This window comes from Podarcis muralis, chromosome 2 (assembly GCF_964188315.1).
Source record: "Podarcis muralis chromosome 2, rPodMur119.hap1.1, whole genome shotgun sequence".
Taxonomy (NCBI): domain Eukaryota; kingdom Metazoa; phylum Chordata; class Lepidosauria; order Squamata; family Lacertidae; genus Podarcis; species Podarcis muralis.
The window spans coordinates 50784336-50798899 of record NC_135656.1 but is presented as its reverse complement, the minus strand read 5'-3'; positions in this window follow the sequence as shown (position 1 = coordinate 50798899).

Below are 14564 nucleotides of genomic sequence, written 5' to 3'. Positions count from 1 at the left end.
TGATTTGATTTGGGGGGGATGGGTAGCAAATCACATTAAAAAATAGACTTGGACACTCATTTGACATTTCTGCTAACCACGCAAGTGATAAAAAGAAATATTACAATCTCTAATTGTAGGTGATATTTTAGAAAGGTCACTGTCTCTGTTGGTTGAATCAAAGATTAAAATGTCCAGATCTATCTCAAATACAAGCCAGTGAAGTAATAAATGTGTGCAAAAGCAATTGCATGTCTGTATTTCTTCTGCCCCCCCCCCCCCGCTCTTCAGCAGGCTTATTGCATGATACTACAAACTGGTATTTCATTCACGGAGAGTGTAGTATAGATGGACCTGGATTGATACCATTCTGCCACATTAATTATGCACCAAGATTAGACCCTCAAATAAGGAACCAGTTCAGGTTTAACATGTTCAAAAAGCAACTGATTCCCATTCATGTTCATGCATTTACAAGATGAACTAGTTCAGTTCACAGTTCAATTCAACTTAATTTAATTTAATTTAATTTAATTCAATTTAATTATCCCTGGCATTTATTTTTATTTTTATTTTTGCAGCATTCAGAGTGTTGCAATATGTTATGATGCTGAACAGACCAGACATATCCAGAATACTGCAGTCGGCAGTAGTGTCCGGGTGAAAATTGGCCAAATGTCCGGGAATATCCAGATGCATGGCAACCCATGTCAGCAGTGCCATTTTTGCCATTTCCCCATAAAAATAGCTCAAAAACGACTGTGAGTCTTGCAAGACCTGCTTATTGCCCTGCAGACCTTTTCCCACGTGCCCTGGGAGGGTGGGACACTGACTGACTCCAACTACGAAAGCTGAGTCTGCTCAACAGACTTGGGCTGGGGTATGGTTTAGTGCGTTTTGTGGTGGCTGTGCTGTTGCTGTTATAGATTTTTATATATATATATATATTGTATCTTATTTCTGTATGGGGAAATTGTTCAATTTGGTTGTGTATTTTTGATGTTTTATTTATTATTTATGACTACATTTGTTATGTTGTAATTATGTACTTTTTCATATCCTAAGCCACCTTGAACATGGTTTGAACTATGGAAAGGCAGCATAAAAATAAAATTGTGTGAGTGTGTGAGTGTGTGTGTGTATGTATATATGTATAAAATATATTTAAGACTAAGAAAACATCAAGACAGTGGAATGTGAATGGTTTAATTTATTTCCCCCAATGATGATGATCTTTAAGCTTAAAGGCCCAAAGAGTCTTAAAAGTTTTTTAAAAACAAGCAAGCAAGCAAGCAAACAAACAAACAAACAAACAAACAAACATGTAAGAGAATGAATTTGAAGAACTAGAAATGGTCTAAAATTCTACCCCAAAGCAAACTTAATTCATGTTCAGTTCACCTGGTAATTATGGGGACTACTTTCAGGTACTGTTCAGGGATTTCTGAACTAATTCAGTGAACTTTGTTCATCTGAACTAGTTCATTAGAAGCACCGACAAAGACCAACATAACTGAAAAAGTTGTGGTGTAACTGAAAGCTTCAGTAAAATGAAAACTGCAGAAAGTCTGCGGCAAGATGAGCCCCAAATGAATGACTCTGCAGAAGTTGCTGTCAAAGACCACTCTGAGTGTTTATGTTTCAGACATGAAAGCTTTCAAGCAATGCCACTTTAGGGGAACTTGCAAAAATTTAATCAAGATTTGCATGTGCAGTTCTGCACAATGGAGACCTGTAACCTGTAACCATTATCTTTTTGTGCGGAAATGTGTCTGAGATAAGTGCTTTGAGACATGATGTGCCACATAGAGCTGTGGTCAAGATATAGATAAAGATGTATTTATAGTCAGTGTGGAACAGAATCTTTACATCTCATTCTGTGGAAAATGTCATGATATTTTATATGCCAACTGCTCATTCATACTATCAGTTGCAAAGAGCTAATTCAGCAGGGCTCCTGTAGAGCCTTCAGGAGCTCTGCGATCAAGATGAGGAAGGGCAGACGGCAATCACGCTGGATAATGGAATATCTTGGAAAGAATATTAAAATACTTATTTGTCTCATAAATCTAAAAACATGACCATTAAGCAACCAGTTTATAATGTCTGATGTACAATTAAAACATCTCCAAAATGACCCAATCCCAAACCACGGCATGCGAGCTGATAACAGTGAATTGCTTGAATAAATGAATCAACAGTGTTTGTTAACCGTTTAGGGAGCAGTTTCAGACTTGGGGCTTTCAATGATCAGTGAACACTTTTCTTTTAGGGTTGTTTCCGGACTGTCTCGGTCCCTGCTCCTGCCAACCTAGCAGTTCGAAAGCACGTCAAAGTGCAAGTAGATAAACAGGTTCTGCTCCGGCGGGAAGGTAAATGGCGTTTCCGTGTGCTGCTCTTGTTTGCCAGAAGTGGCTTAGTCATGCTGGCCACATGACCCGGAAGCTGTACGCTGGCTCCCTCAGCCAATAAAGCAAGATGAGTGCCATAACCCCAGAGTCGGCCACGACTGGACCTAATGGTCAGGGGTCCCTTTACCTTTACCAGACTGTCTCACCACTTGTGCCCCTCACATTGACTCAGCTTGTGTTCCAAGGTATATAGGAGAATGAGCATAAGAACACTGGCTAAGAGATCATGCATATTTACTTACAGGCTTCTTGTTGATGATTATCTGTGTCTGTATGTCTCTTTTCATGGAGGATGAGCCCTAGGAGGTTTGGGTTAAGAGTGTAGAATTAGTGTTTGTCTAATTCTTAATTAGACTGATACACACCATACCTTTAAAGCACATTTGAGGCACGTTTTCCTCCTCAAAGAATTCTGGGTGCTGTAATTTATCCCTCACAGAGTTACAATTCCCAGCAATCCTTGACAAATTACAGTGCTCAGAATTCTTTGAGGAGGAAAAGGTGCTTTGAATGTCCTCTAAAGGTATAGTGTGTAGTCAGCATTAGACTCTAGGAAACAGTTTAAAACAAATAGAAATAGCGTTCCTTCTTCAGTGATTCACAGCTTCGGGTAATCTCAAGTGGCCCCACCTAATATTTATGAAAAGGAGAAATGAGAGGACGAAAGAGGTACACTTGGCAAGATTGTTATGTTACCGCAACAACCAGTCACAAGAAGGTACAGTTTCCTTGCCCAGCTCTTTTGTTTGGAGGTGAGACAAACTCACAATCAACAGTCAAGTCACCCATCCATTAGAAGAAAACCATTTGTTTATGCTACACAGGGCCTATGGGTATCTTCATTATGACTTTAATCCCTTCTCAGAATCTGGTGTGGATTCCATAGCAGGTTGCACACAACAGAAATCTGAGCTTCCAGGAAATACAGAAAATGTCCCTTCTGGAAAAAGAGACTCCGATTCTGCTCTTGCTTACTCCAATCATTATCTCATATTACATTATCTGGAGAACATTTCTTTATTTTGGGAACACAAAACTAGTCCATTTACAGAATATAACAACAACAACAACAACAACTTATTTATACCCCTCCCATCTGGCTGGGTTTCCCCAGCCACTCTGGGCGGCTTCCAACAAAATATTAAAATACAATAGTCTATTAAACATTAAAAGCTTCCCTAAAGAGGGCTGCCTTCAGATGTCTTCTAAAAGTCTGGTAGTTGTTTTTCTCTTTCACATCTGGTGGGAGGGTGTTCCAAAGGGTGGGTGCCACTACCGAGAAGGCGCTCTGCCTGGTTCCCTGTAACTTGGCTTCTCGCAGTGAGGGAACCACCAGAAGGCCCTCGGTGCTGGACCTCAGTGTCCGGGTAGAACAATGGGTAATGGGCTTCGCAATGAACAGTACAGAACAGTACTTCTGTCTTGTCAGGATTCAACCTCAATCTGTTAGCCGCCATCCATCCTCCAACCACCTCCAGACACTCACACAGGACCTTCACCGCCTTCACTGGTTCTGATTTGAAAGTGAGGTAGAGTTGGGTATCATCCACATATTGATGAACACCCAGCCCAAACCCCCTGATAATCTCTCCCAGCGGCTGCATGTAGATGTTGAAAAGCATGGAGGAGAGGACAGAACTCTGAGGCACCCCACAAGTGAGAGCCCAGGGGTCTCAACACTCATTCCCCCCCCCACTTTCTGAACACAGCCTAAGAGGAAGGAGCGGAACCACTGTCTAACAGTGCCCCCAGCTCCCAGCCCCTCTAGACAGTCCAGAAAGATGTTATGGTCGATGATGTCAAAAGCTGCTGAGAGATGCAGCAGAACTAGGAAACAGCTCTCACCTTTGTCCCTAGCCCACCAGAGATCATCAACCAGCGCGACCAAGGCAGTTTCAGTCCCATGATGAGGCCTGAATCCCGACTGGAAGGGATCCAAATGGTCTGCTTCTTCCAGGTGTGCCTGGAGTTGTTTAGCAACCACTTGCTCAATCACCTTGCCCAAGAATGGAATATTTGAGACTGGGCGATAGCTGGCCATATTGGCCGCATCTAAAGATGGTTTTTTAAGAAGTGGTTTGATAACTGCCTCTTTTAGCAGGTCTGGAAAGGCTCCCTCACAGAGAGAAGCATTCACCACCCCGAGAAGCCCATTGCCCAGCCCTTCCTAGCTAGCTTTTATAAGCCAGGATGGGCAAGGATCAAGGAATCAGGTAGTTGGTTTCACTTGTCCAAGCAGCCTGTCCACATCCTCAGAGGTAACAGATTGAAACTGATCCCATGCAACTTGACTAGACAGGACTCTAGCACTCTCCCGCCCCGGCCCTACTCCCATGGTGGAGTCTACCTCTTCCCAAATCTGAGTGACTTTATCTGCAAAAAACTTTTCAAAATCATTGCAGGAGATCATGTGGCCCATACTGGGCCCCGATGGAGCAGGTGGTTCCACTAAATTGCAAAACACCTGAAAGAGTCTCCTGCTGCTGTTTTCTGCAGATGCAATAGAGGCAGTAAAGAAAGTCTTCTTCACTGTCGCTACCACACCTGGATTTTACCTCAAGATTTTATGACATCCAAAATTTCTTGAAATTTTTGGACTTAGGAACTGAATGTTTCCACAAGCCCCTTAAATGCTGCATGCTACAGTTGTGGGAAGAAGGACAGCAGAGGTGGGAGGTATCTCCTGGCCTTTATGTCTCAGCGGAGGCTACCAATTCCCAGCAGGGAAAGCAGTTGAAATGGAAATCTCCAGCCATTTCATTTGTCTGACCCCACTCCCTTCCATGTCAAGCAGGAGCTGGACTTGATGTTCAAGTCTTGTGTTGCTGCCAAGAACTGAACATTCCAGGGATAGTTTCATGGCATCAGTTACTTTATAGCCACACATCAAGGCATGTGAAAAACCAGCTCTTGAAAATAAGGAAGTCTGAGGGATACCGGGTAAGTAGGTTTCAGCATCTAGAACAGGCATAGGCAAACTCTGGCCCTCCAGATGTTTGGGACTACAATTACCATCATCACTGACCATTGGTCTTGTTAGCTAGGGATGATGGGAATTGTAGTCCTAAACATCTGGAGGGCCGGAGTTTGCCTATGCCTGATCTAGAAAGATCAGAAGGTTCATTAATCCAAGACCTGTGCAACAACCCCACCCACCCTGGTCTATGCCAATCCATAACTTCATGAGACATGCAAGAAAGGAAAACTTTTTTTTTTTTTTTGGTAGACTTATAAATCTGTCAAAATGATTGTATCCTGTTAAATCTTTTTGCTGTGCAAACATACCAAACCTTATTGTCAAACATATAGCATTCTAAACCTCTTAGTATAAGTCTCCCTCATTCTCCCATTTTAATAGTTTCTGATTTGTTCATATATGCCTTTATAATGTGACTTATGAAAGCAGATATGATACTGTGGCCTACCCAGTGCCTACACTGATACTGCAACTTCCTATATTGCTTTGAGATCATTCATCTGGTCTTACAAACTGGTTATGTTGCTAAGGAACTTCAGTGGTGAGGGGCCTTAAAAACAACAAACACACAAACTCCTTGCACTTGAAAACAGTTGGCCCATTTCAATTCAGCTGCAGATTCCTTCAGGTCCAAGGTGGTGGGGGAGATGTTTGACTCAGTTCACATTTAAAGGTAAACCTACCAAATTTGCAAACCGAAACAGAGCCATCCTTCACAATTTGTACTTTCCCAAAGTTTGGGATGCAGTTCTCTAGCCAAGTAATGTGTTCATAAGTGAGAATAAAAATATTACTGAAAATAACATACAAAAATGCATTATCTTAGGGGAAATTGCTTGCAAAAATATGTATATTAGGCAAAAATGCATCTAAAAATGCATATAGGAAAAATTTGCATTAAAATGCTGACCAACTTTCACGAGGGCTTCTTTTTTAAACTGGTATAGAAACATGAACCGTTGTGCTTGACTGGAAATATGAGAAACAAGAGAAACCAAAGCTGACCTCTTCACCCATCCCTGTCCTATACTAGGCCTTAGCTGAGAGAAACTGAAATGAGCAGATTTGTCCATCCCTATCACTCCACTTTATCTGCTTCTACCAGCCCCTCAACAAACCAAACTAAACCCTGACCTCTGTGAACTGGGTTGGGGTGGGTTGGTAACCAGCACTGGAACACAAAGACAGGTATATTTCTCAGTAAAAGCTGGTGATCATGCTGTGATACTTGCTTACCTGCTCAAGAACATCATTTTTAGCATTGAGTTGTATGCACTCTTATCGTAGTTAGCGTGAGTGAACGGGTGTGAGTGTGTGTGTGTGTGTTGCGGGGGGGGGGGGGAGTTATGCAAAATCCAGATCCCTTTCCCAATCTTCCTTTCAAATCCTTAACAACATCCAAAAGCATTTGACACTTTTTCAGCCATTACACAGGAATGTTCAAAAAGCTCGACTGGCTCTCGTCAAGCTGTTGTGTATTGTTTGTGTGTGTCGCATGTACAACTACTTAAAATAGCACCCCCTTTTTGCAGCATTTTCAGTGAAGTCAATGAGGAAGCTTCACTTTCAGTGAAGTCATTGGGGCAAGCTAGTTCCCCAATGAGGACAGCAGGACCAGGATCTTCGGTCAGCTGTGCCCAACCCACCATGAGTTTGGGAACGTCCAAAGTAGTTGATGTGTGCAATGTGGAGCCCTAAGCAGCTTTGTTAATGAGAACGTTCTTTCAAAAGAATAAGCACCGTGAACTTTGAGAGATTTGCAGGTAACAATAAAGAACTACCAAAGCCAGTGTAGCAGAGTGGCAGGCAGGTTGGATCATAGCTGTCAACTTTTCCCTTTTCTTGTGAGGAATCCTATTTGGAATAAGGGAATTTCCCTTAAAAAAAAAAGGGAAACGTTGACAGCTATGGGTTGGACTAACCTGCATTCTAACTTCCACTCAACCATGAAGCTCACTGGGTGACCTCAAGCCACTCACTGTCTATCAACCTAACCTGTCTTACAGGGTTGTTGAGAGAATAAAATGGAGAGAGGGAGAACTACGAGCTCCTCAGAGTGGTGGGATAGAAATGTAATACATGCATATATACATACAACAGGTGATGTCAGAGCCAGACCTTTTGCATACAGAGGGATCACTGTGAGGGGACCACTGACTTGATCACCACCAGAATGATCCCCCCACAAGGTTCTGTGGGACCAGGCTTGAACTTAACCAGGCACCAAGATGCAGAATATGGGATGTGGGTGGCGCTGTGGTCTAAACTGATCAGAAGGTCGGTGGTTCGAATCCCCTCAATGGGATGAGCTCCCATTGCTCAGTCCCAGCTCCTGCCAACCTAGCAGTTCGAAAGCATGCCAAAAAGTGCAAGTAGATACCTTCCGGCGGGAAGGTAAACGGCGTTTCTGTGCGCTGCTCTGGTTTTGCCAGAAGCAGCTTAGTCAGGCTGGCCACATGACCCAGAAAAACTGTCTGTGGACAAACATCAGCTCCCTCAGCCAGTAAAGTGAGATGAGCGCCACAACCCCAGAGTTGTTTGTGACTGGACTTAACTGTCAGGGGTCCTTTACTGTTACCTTTTAAGAGCCAGAATATTAATCATCAAGTCACCCTGGCTCCTGATGGGAGCAAATTTGCATTTTCAGATGAGTGGCCAAGGCAATGAAGCCCAACAAACAGCAGGCAAAGGACACAAAGTACCATCTCAGCACTATCTCCAAAAACCACAAGATAACTTCCTGAAACATGTAACTACTGTATGAACGTCCTGGCTTGTTCCAATTCTTTAGGCTGTTGTAAACCAGTAGGCACTATGATTATGAGCAAAGTAGTTGTTTGATAAAGGCAAGCAAAGAGCTACCTCCCTGTGTTTTATTGAGAGTGTTCAAACTAACATTAATTAGCAAAGAGACACAATCAACCCTAAAGTTAAATTACACAGCACCGCTTCAGTCTCTCTCTTCAAATGACAGCAGGCCTGGATTCCTGAAATCCATCTTATGTGAAGACTAGTATTGCTCCATTTTGTTCTCTTGTGACTGAGTGTAAACAAAGTCATGCCAGAAGTTGCACCTTTGGACTTGCAAAACCTTGTGCAATACCTGTTTTATAGGACCTGGTTTTTAAAAATTGAAGTATTACATTGAGTGGTGGTGATGGTGGGTAGGGGAGTGTGCCTTTCGCAAAAACAAAAAAGTTGCCAGTATATTTAGTTTCTCTTTGATGTGTAAGTAAAGGTGTCTAGTGAAATTGTGGTCATGTTTGAATTTCCTGCATTTGTCATATCTTACTAACTCATTTTTGCCTGAAGTGAGAAAACTTCTATGTATAGCACAGGGATGGATGCACTGGTGACATTTCCAGGCTTATGATTTTATTATTTCATTTATTTCTTGGTTTTATATACCATCTTTTCATCCAATGAGTTTAAGGCGGTGTGCATAGTTCTCACTATATTTTATCCTCACAACAGCCCTGTGAGGTATGTTCAGCTGAGAAACAGTGACTGGCCCAAGGTAACTCAATGAGCTTCATGGCTGAGTGGGGATTTGAACCCTGGTCTCCCAGGTCCAACACTCTAACCACTATAGAAGATTGTCATGAGGGTCTTGCTACCTGCTTCAGAGGCATCTACTGTGCTACACCTGCACCAGGGGCTATTGCATGTATTCTACATATTCCCACAGTGGTATCAGATAAGGCACTGCAGAGGCAGGCATAATACAAGGGAGAGAGTTCCCCTTGGTGGGCTACTTCAGACCAAAGTTGTGGCTTGGATAATTAATATGGCACTGGTGGTTGGTGCACATTGGAGGTGGCAGAGTGGAAGGCAAAGAGGACAACAGTATGTGGAGCCAGAGCTAAGGACAGGCAGAGTCCACAAATTCTAGGCTTGTCACCATCCTCTCTGCTGAGTTCTACAAGAGCAACCCTGAGCTAGGGACTGGTTGTAATAAGGCAGGTGGATGGGGGCTGGGCTGAGGATGGTGGAGCAATGTCCCATTCGCCCTAATAGACCAGCCTTCACTGGAATAGGGATATGGCTGGATTTTGCTCCAGCAAAATCTGTGATGATAATGTAAGAAAAGGCTGATGGAACAGACCAATAACCTGTTCTCTGCGGCCAACCAGATGCCTATGGGAAGTCCACAAACAGTATCCTAGCACAACAGTGCTCTCCACTCCTGCAGTTTTTAGCAACTGGTATCCAGAAACAAGACTGTCCCCAACTGCAGAAGCAGAGCATGTAAAGAACCCAAGGTGAATGCTGGAGCAAACAGCATGTTTGGAGTGGAATCACAATGCCCACATGAAGCGGCAGATCTAAGACCTTTCAGAAACAACCTGCCCAATTGGCAAGGTGAGGAGTTGGTGAAAACACACCACCTCCTTGCTGGATGATGAAGATGCAGCTTTCTGAAGTAGACCTGTGGTACTCTGGACTTCTCCCTTTACATGCCATGGTTACATTTGTGATCCATTCTGCAATTTTAGGGAGTAGAACAGATTCATTTTGCTCTCTTATCAAAACTTGCTACAGCAAAACCACTTGCATGCGCTCACTGCTGCTGCTTAATCAGCTGAGGAGAGGAAGTTAAGGGAACTGTGGCAAGACATGTTCCTGGCTGTCCCATGTGATGACATAACAGACTCCAGCTATTAGACAGCAGTGACAACAAAGTACATGATTGTTCAACATTGGGTGTTTGGTGGTTTTGGATGTCACCATTCTTACAGTCAATGATACCAACCGGGTTGAGAAATGGAATAGCATCTAGTAGATTTTCCCAGAAGAATGTGCCACCTCACTAGGACAGGATATATTTCCTTTTATGTTTAATTATTTGCTGCAAATAGCTGTGATAACTTCAGTCTTAATTATCCTTCAAGAAGCTTAAGATCCTTAACTAGATATGGTGTTAAGCCCCAAACTGATACAAGAGGATTAAAAAAAATGCCTGCTCTTTCTCTCTCTCTGCTATTGGCTACATAGTTGACATTCTATAATACTCACATTATAGCAGCTGGGAAGGATGACTGTTGCCCTCTCTGGGCATTGTAACAATACCCCCAACTCCTACTCATGCAAGTAGCAGGGATGAACGTGCTAAACTTTGCCCCCTCTGTTGCTGCCCGCATTGCCCTCCATCAGTTGGAGGGTGAACTTCCGAGGTAGGGAGCCTTTTGTATTTGTGGAAGCTCCACACATGATTTAAAACTCTGGGTTCTAAATAGCCAACATATATGAAACTGGAGGTCCATACCCCAAATTCCACACCCAGCCCTCCACAGGACTGTCCTTTCTGAGTGGGTATATCACCGAGTCTGGCTCACTAACAGCCTATATATATATATATATATATATATATATATATATATACACATACACATACATATATACACACGCTTGAGGTTTGACTACATGCCTGTGATTTTATAGCTTTTAGGGTGGGATTTCTGCAGTGATGAGAAGTTCCAGTGGTGCAGCACTTACCCAGGTTTCATTTCCTTTGGAAGGTCACTGGAAGCTTATTGGTCTGCATTTATTTGCAAATATGCCGGCTGAGCACAGGTGGAGATGCGCAGCTGAAGCATGCCAGCAGGCAGCCGCAATCCACAGCTCCCACATCAGATCTCTTTCAGATCAGTCAGTATCATAAGATGCTTGCAGAGCCCAAACTCGGCTGTCTCTGGGCTAATGGACACAACCTCTTTTTCATGGGTATGTAAAATGAGAGTCATAATAGTGATCTATAGTTAGAAGTCAGCAGGTGTGTGTGGTGTGTGTGATTGGGTTGTTGTTTGTATTTTGATTATATATAGTGTGGTTTTTATGTTGATCTTTTCTGTGAACCCCCCTGAGACCTCTGGGTATAGGGTGGTATAATAATAATAATAATAATAATAATAATAATAATAATAATAATAATAAGGCAACCCAGATGCAGTTTCTCTTCTCACACAGATTATTATCAACCTTAGCTTAAGGAGTGGAAGGACAAGTATGCTTTTTTGCCAAAGCAGCTCAGCCTTTCAGAGTAGTCTCCAACTATTTCCTAATCACCGTAGGCCAGCTATTGAGAGAAATCAGCCACTCTCTCTAATGAAGGGAAGGTATTAGGCGGTCCCTGTTCAATTAATCACCTCTTGCCCAACCTTACAATCTCTTTACAATTGGATAAAAAGGTTATCTGGGCCCTTAGCTGCATAACTGGTCTGTTAGAAAGCAAACAAAAAAGTTGAAGTAATGTACCTTCACTTTAGGACATTTCTTCCTTCATGGTTCTTAATAATGCCACTTCCTCTGCATATTTCAGTCCAAGCACAAATGTCACTTCCTTCTGAGAATTTTGTTTTTGTTTTTTTAAAATATGAGTCTTGTATTTACTTTATATGAACACCAAAATACAGCAGTGACAACAAAGAGGAGCATACAGCAGAGGGAGGAGAGGAGAGGGTGGTACTCAGAGTAGGCCCACTGAAATGGAAGAACATGACGAAGTTAGGTCCATTAATTTCAGTGGGTCTACTCTGAGTTAAATTTAGTTAAATGCCACACTATTCATTTACTTTTTGATATGATTATTTATCTCTCTCCTTAATGTGAAGGTAGCCAAACAGGTTTTACTTGTACTGTATTACTTAATTTAGCCCTAGAACACAATGGAACAACAACATCCTTAAAATGTATCACATAACTTACAAAACTTGATTCCTTGCTCATTATTCTCTCAAGAATTTTTAAAAAGAAAACCCTTCCTTCTATATACCCTAAAAATGTGAAAGCATTCTCCAAATGATGATAAAGTCCATATGTTACTGTTAATGGCCCTGGCATACGCTTAACATATGGCAGAAAGGTTCTCTAGGGCCACAGCAGTATCACTGAAAGTAAGCAGAAGTTTGAGGAATGTGTCATCATTTTAGGAGAGTTCTTCCTTCCTGCTTCTAAATATTGCCCCTTCCTCTGCATGTTTCAGTCCAAGTTGCAATGGCACCTGACCTTTCATCCCAGGTTAATTCTATAAATAATCACCAGTGTTGCAGGTGGAAACCTTACTTGGCACTGGAATGGGGGCGAGGGGGGATATTTCCCAGCTGGACTATGTCTGTTTGCTGTGGGGAATTGCAGCTCCATATTATGAAGTCTCCCCCCCCCCCCCAGATTCTTTCTGGTGCTATGTTACTCCACATGTCTACAGCTAAGACATTATCCCACTTTGTTATGCAACAGCGATGCAAAGGTCTGCAAAGTGTTGCATAGGTCTGCAAAGTGGCATGCAGAGCAGGTGACTTTTTGTTCCATGCCATTAATGTTAGACGTGCCTTGTTGAACCAGATCAAAGTCCATTTACTCCACCATTCTGCTTCCAATAGCAGGCATGCAGGCAACTGCTGCTGGGCATGGGGAACGACCATTCCAATGTAGCAACAATGACTGCAGCGTTCACAAAAACCACCAGCAAACCAACTACAAACAGTGGCATCAGGTCTATTGATCATGGCTTGTTAGTGAGCAACAAACCATGACATAAGAGAAAGTCAAGGCTTTCTGGCTTATTTATCCTGCTCACGCCAAGGGAGGAGTAAAGTGGGAGTGATCAGGCAGCATCCTCCAGCCCGCTACTCATTCTCACCCAGAAAGCCTGGCTTATTAATGTGTGAACGCAGCCATTGTGTGGCCTTCTACCCCCTGTAGTGTTTTCTCTACAGTTTCATTCACATACACACACACAACCAAGGAAAACAGAGATTGGGGAGGAGCCATAACACAGGGGCAGAGAGCATGCTTTGCAGGATCTCCATTATTATGAATGTGGAAGATCTTTTCCACATTAGAGATCTTGGGAGAGCTGCTGCCAGTCAAAATAGCAGATGATAGTGGACTAGATAGACCAGTGTATGACACTGCCATACCCTCCTATGTTGGAAAATGTTCCCTCTTTAAGAGCACACAGAAGTAATTCCCACTGTGTTCAGTAAAGTTAATTCTCGGCAAAGCATGCATAGCAGCACTGCTGCGGCTGCCTAAGGCAGTAGTTTTGGATGGAGTGACTGTGAGAACTATAGCAGCACCTCTCTGTGCCGAAAACAGAGTGGATATTATCTGGGGCTTTGTGAGGTGATTGTACATTACAAGTACCTTTGCAGCAGTTTGAATAGTCCTCTTTCGCTGTTCTTTCCTAGGAATTAGTATTCAGAAGCATGCTGCCTCCGATCCTGGAAATGGCACAGAGCCATTGTGACTCTTCTATTAGCAAAAGGTAAAGATAAAGGGACCACTGACCATTTGGTCCAGTCGCGGACGACTCTGGGGTTGCAGCGCTCATCTTGCTTTACTGGCCGAGGGAGCCGGCGTACAGCCAGCATGACTAAGCTGCTTTTGGCGAACCAGAGCAGCACACAGATATGCGGTTTACCTTCCAACCAGAGCAGTACCTATTTATCTACTTGCACTTTGACATGCTTTCAAACTGCTAGGTGGGCAGGAGCAGGGATCAAGCAACGGGAGCTCACCCCATCGTGGGGATTCAAACCGCGACCTTCTGATTGGCAAGCCCTAGGCTCTGTGGTTTAGACCATAGCGCCACCTGCGGTAGCAACTGACCTTAATTGTTTAACCATTAGCAAACTGACCTTGTTTCCTCTCCTCTCCCCCCTTTTAAAAATGGTTTAACCTCACTGTGGATCTGCTTGCACTTCTTATTCCTTAGCAGCAACTGGAACACGTTCAGTAATGTTTACTATCTGGGTAGTCCCACTCCATTCAAAGGGAAGGATTGGAATCTCAAACAATGCTTGGCTTTGGTAAACCACCAGAATGTGTAGTAGAGTAACATTTTAAGCCCTGCCTCAGCTCATAGGAAAATTGCCTTTTAATGAGTCAGATCAGTGGTCCACCCAGCTCAGTATTTTTTTTATTTTATTACTATGCTGACTAGCAGTAGCTCACTAGCATCCCAGACAAAGGTCCTCTCCAAGTTCTACTTGGAGATGCTGCAGAATGAACTTGGGACTCCCTGCGTGCAAAGCAATGCCCTAACACAGAACTCTCCCAGTAGTCAAAATAGGGCCATTATTTCAGTAGAGGCGAACACAAGAAAACTGGATGTGTTGGAAGAACTAGGGACAAGCCGACCATCGGATTTAGAAGGGATGGCAAAAGGCTATTGTTGCGGAGTGCAAAGGTTATGG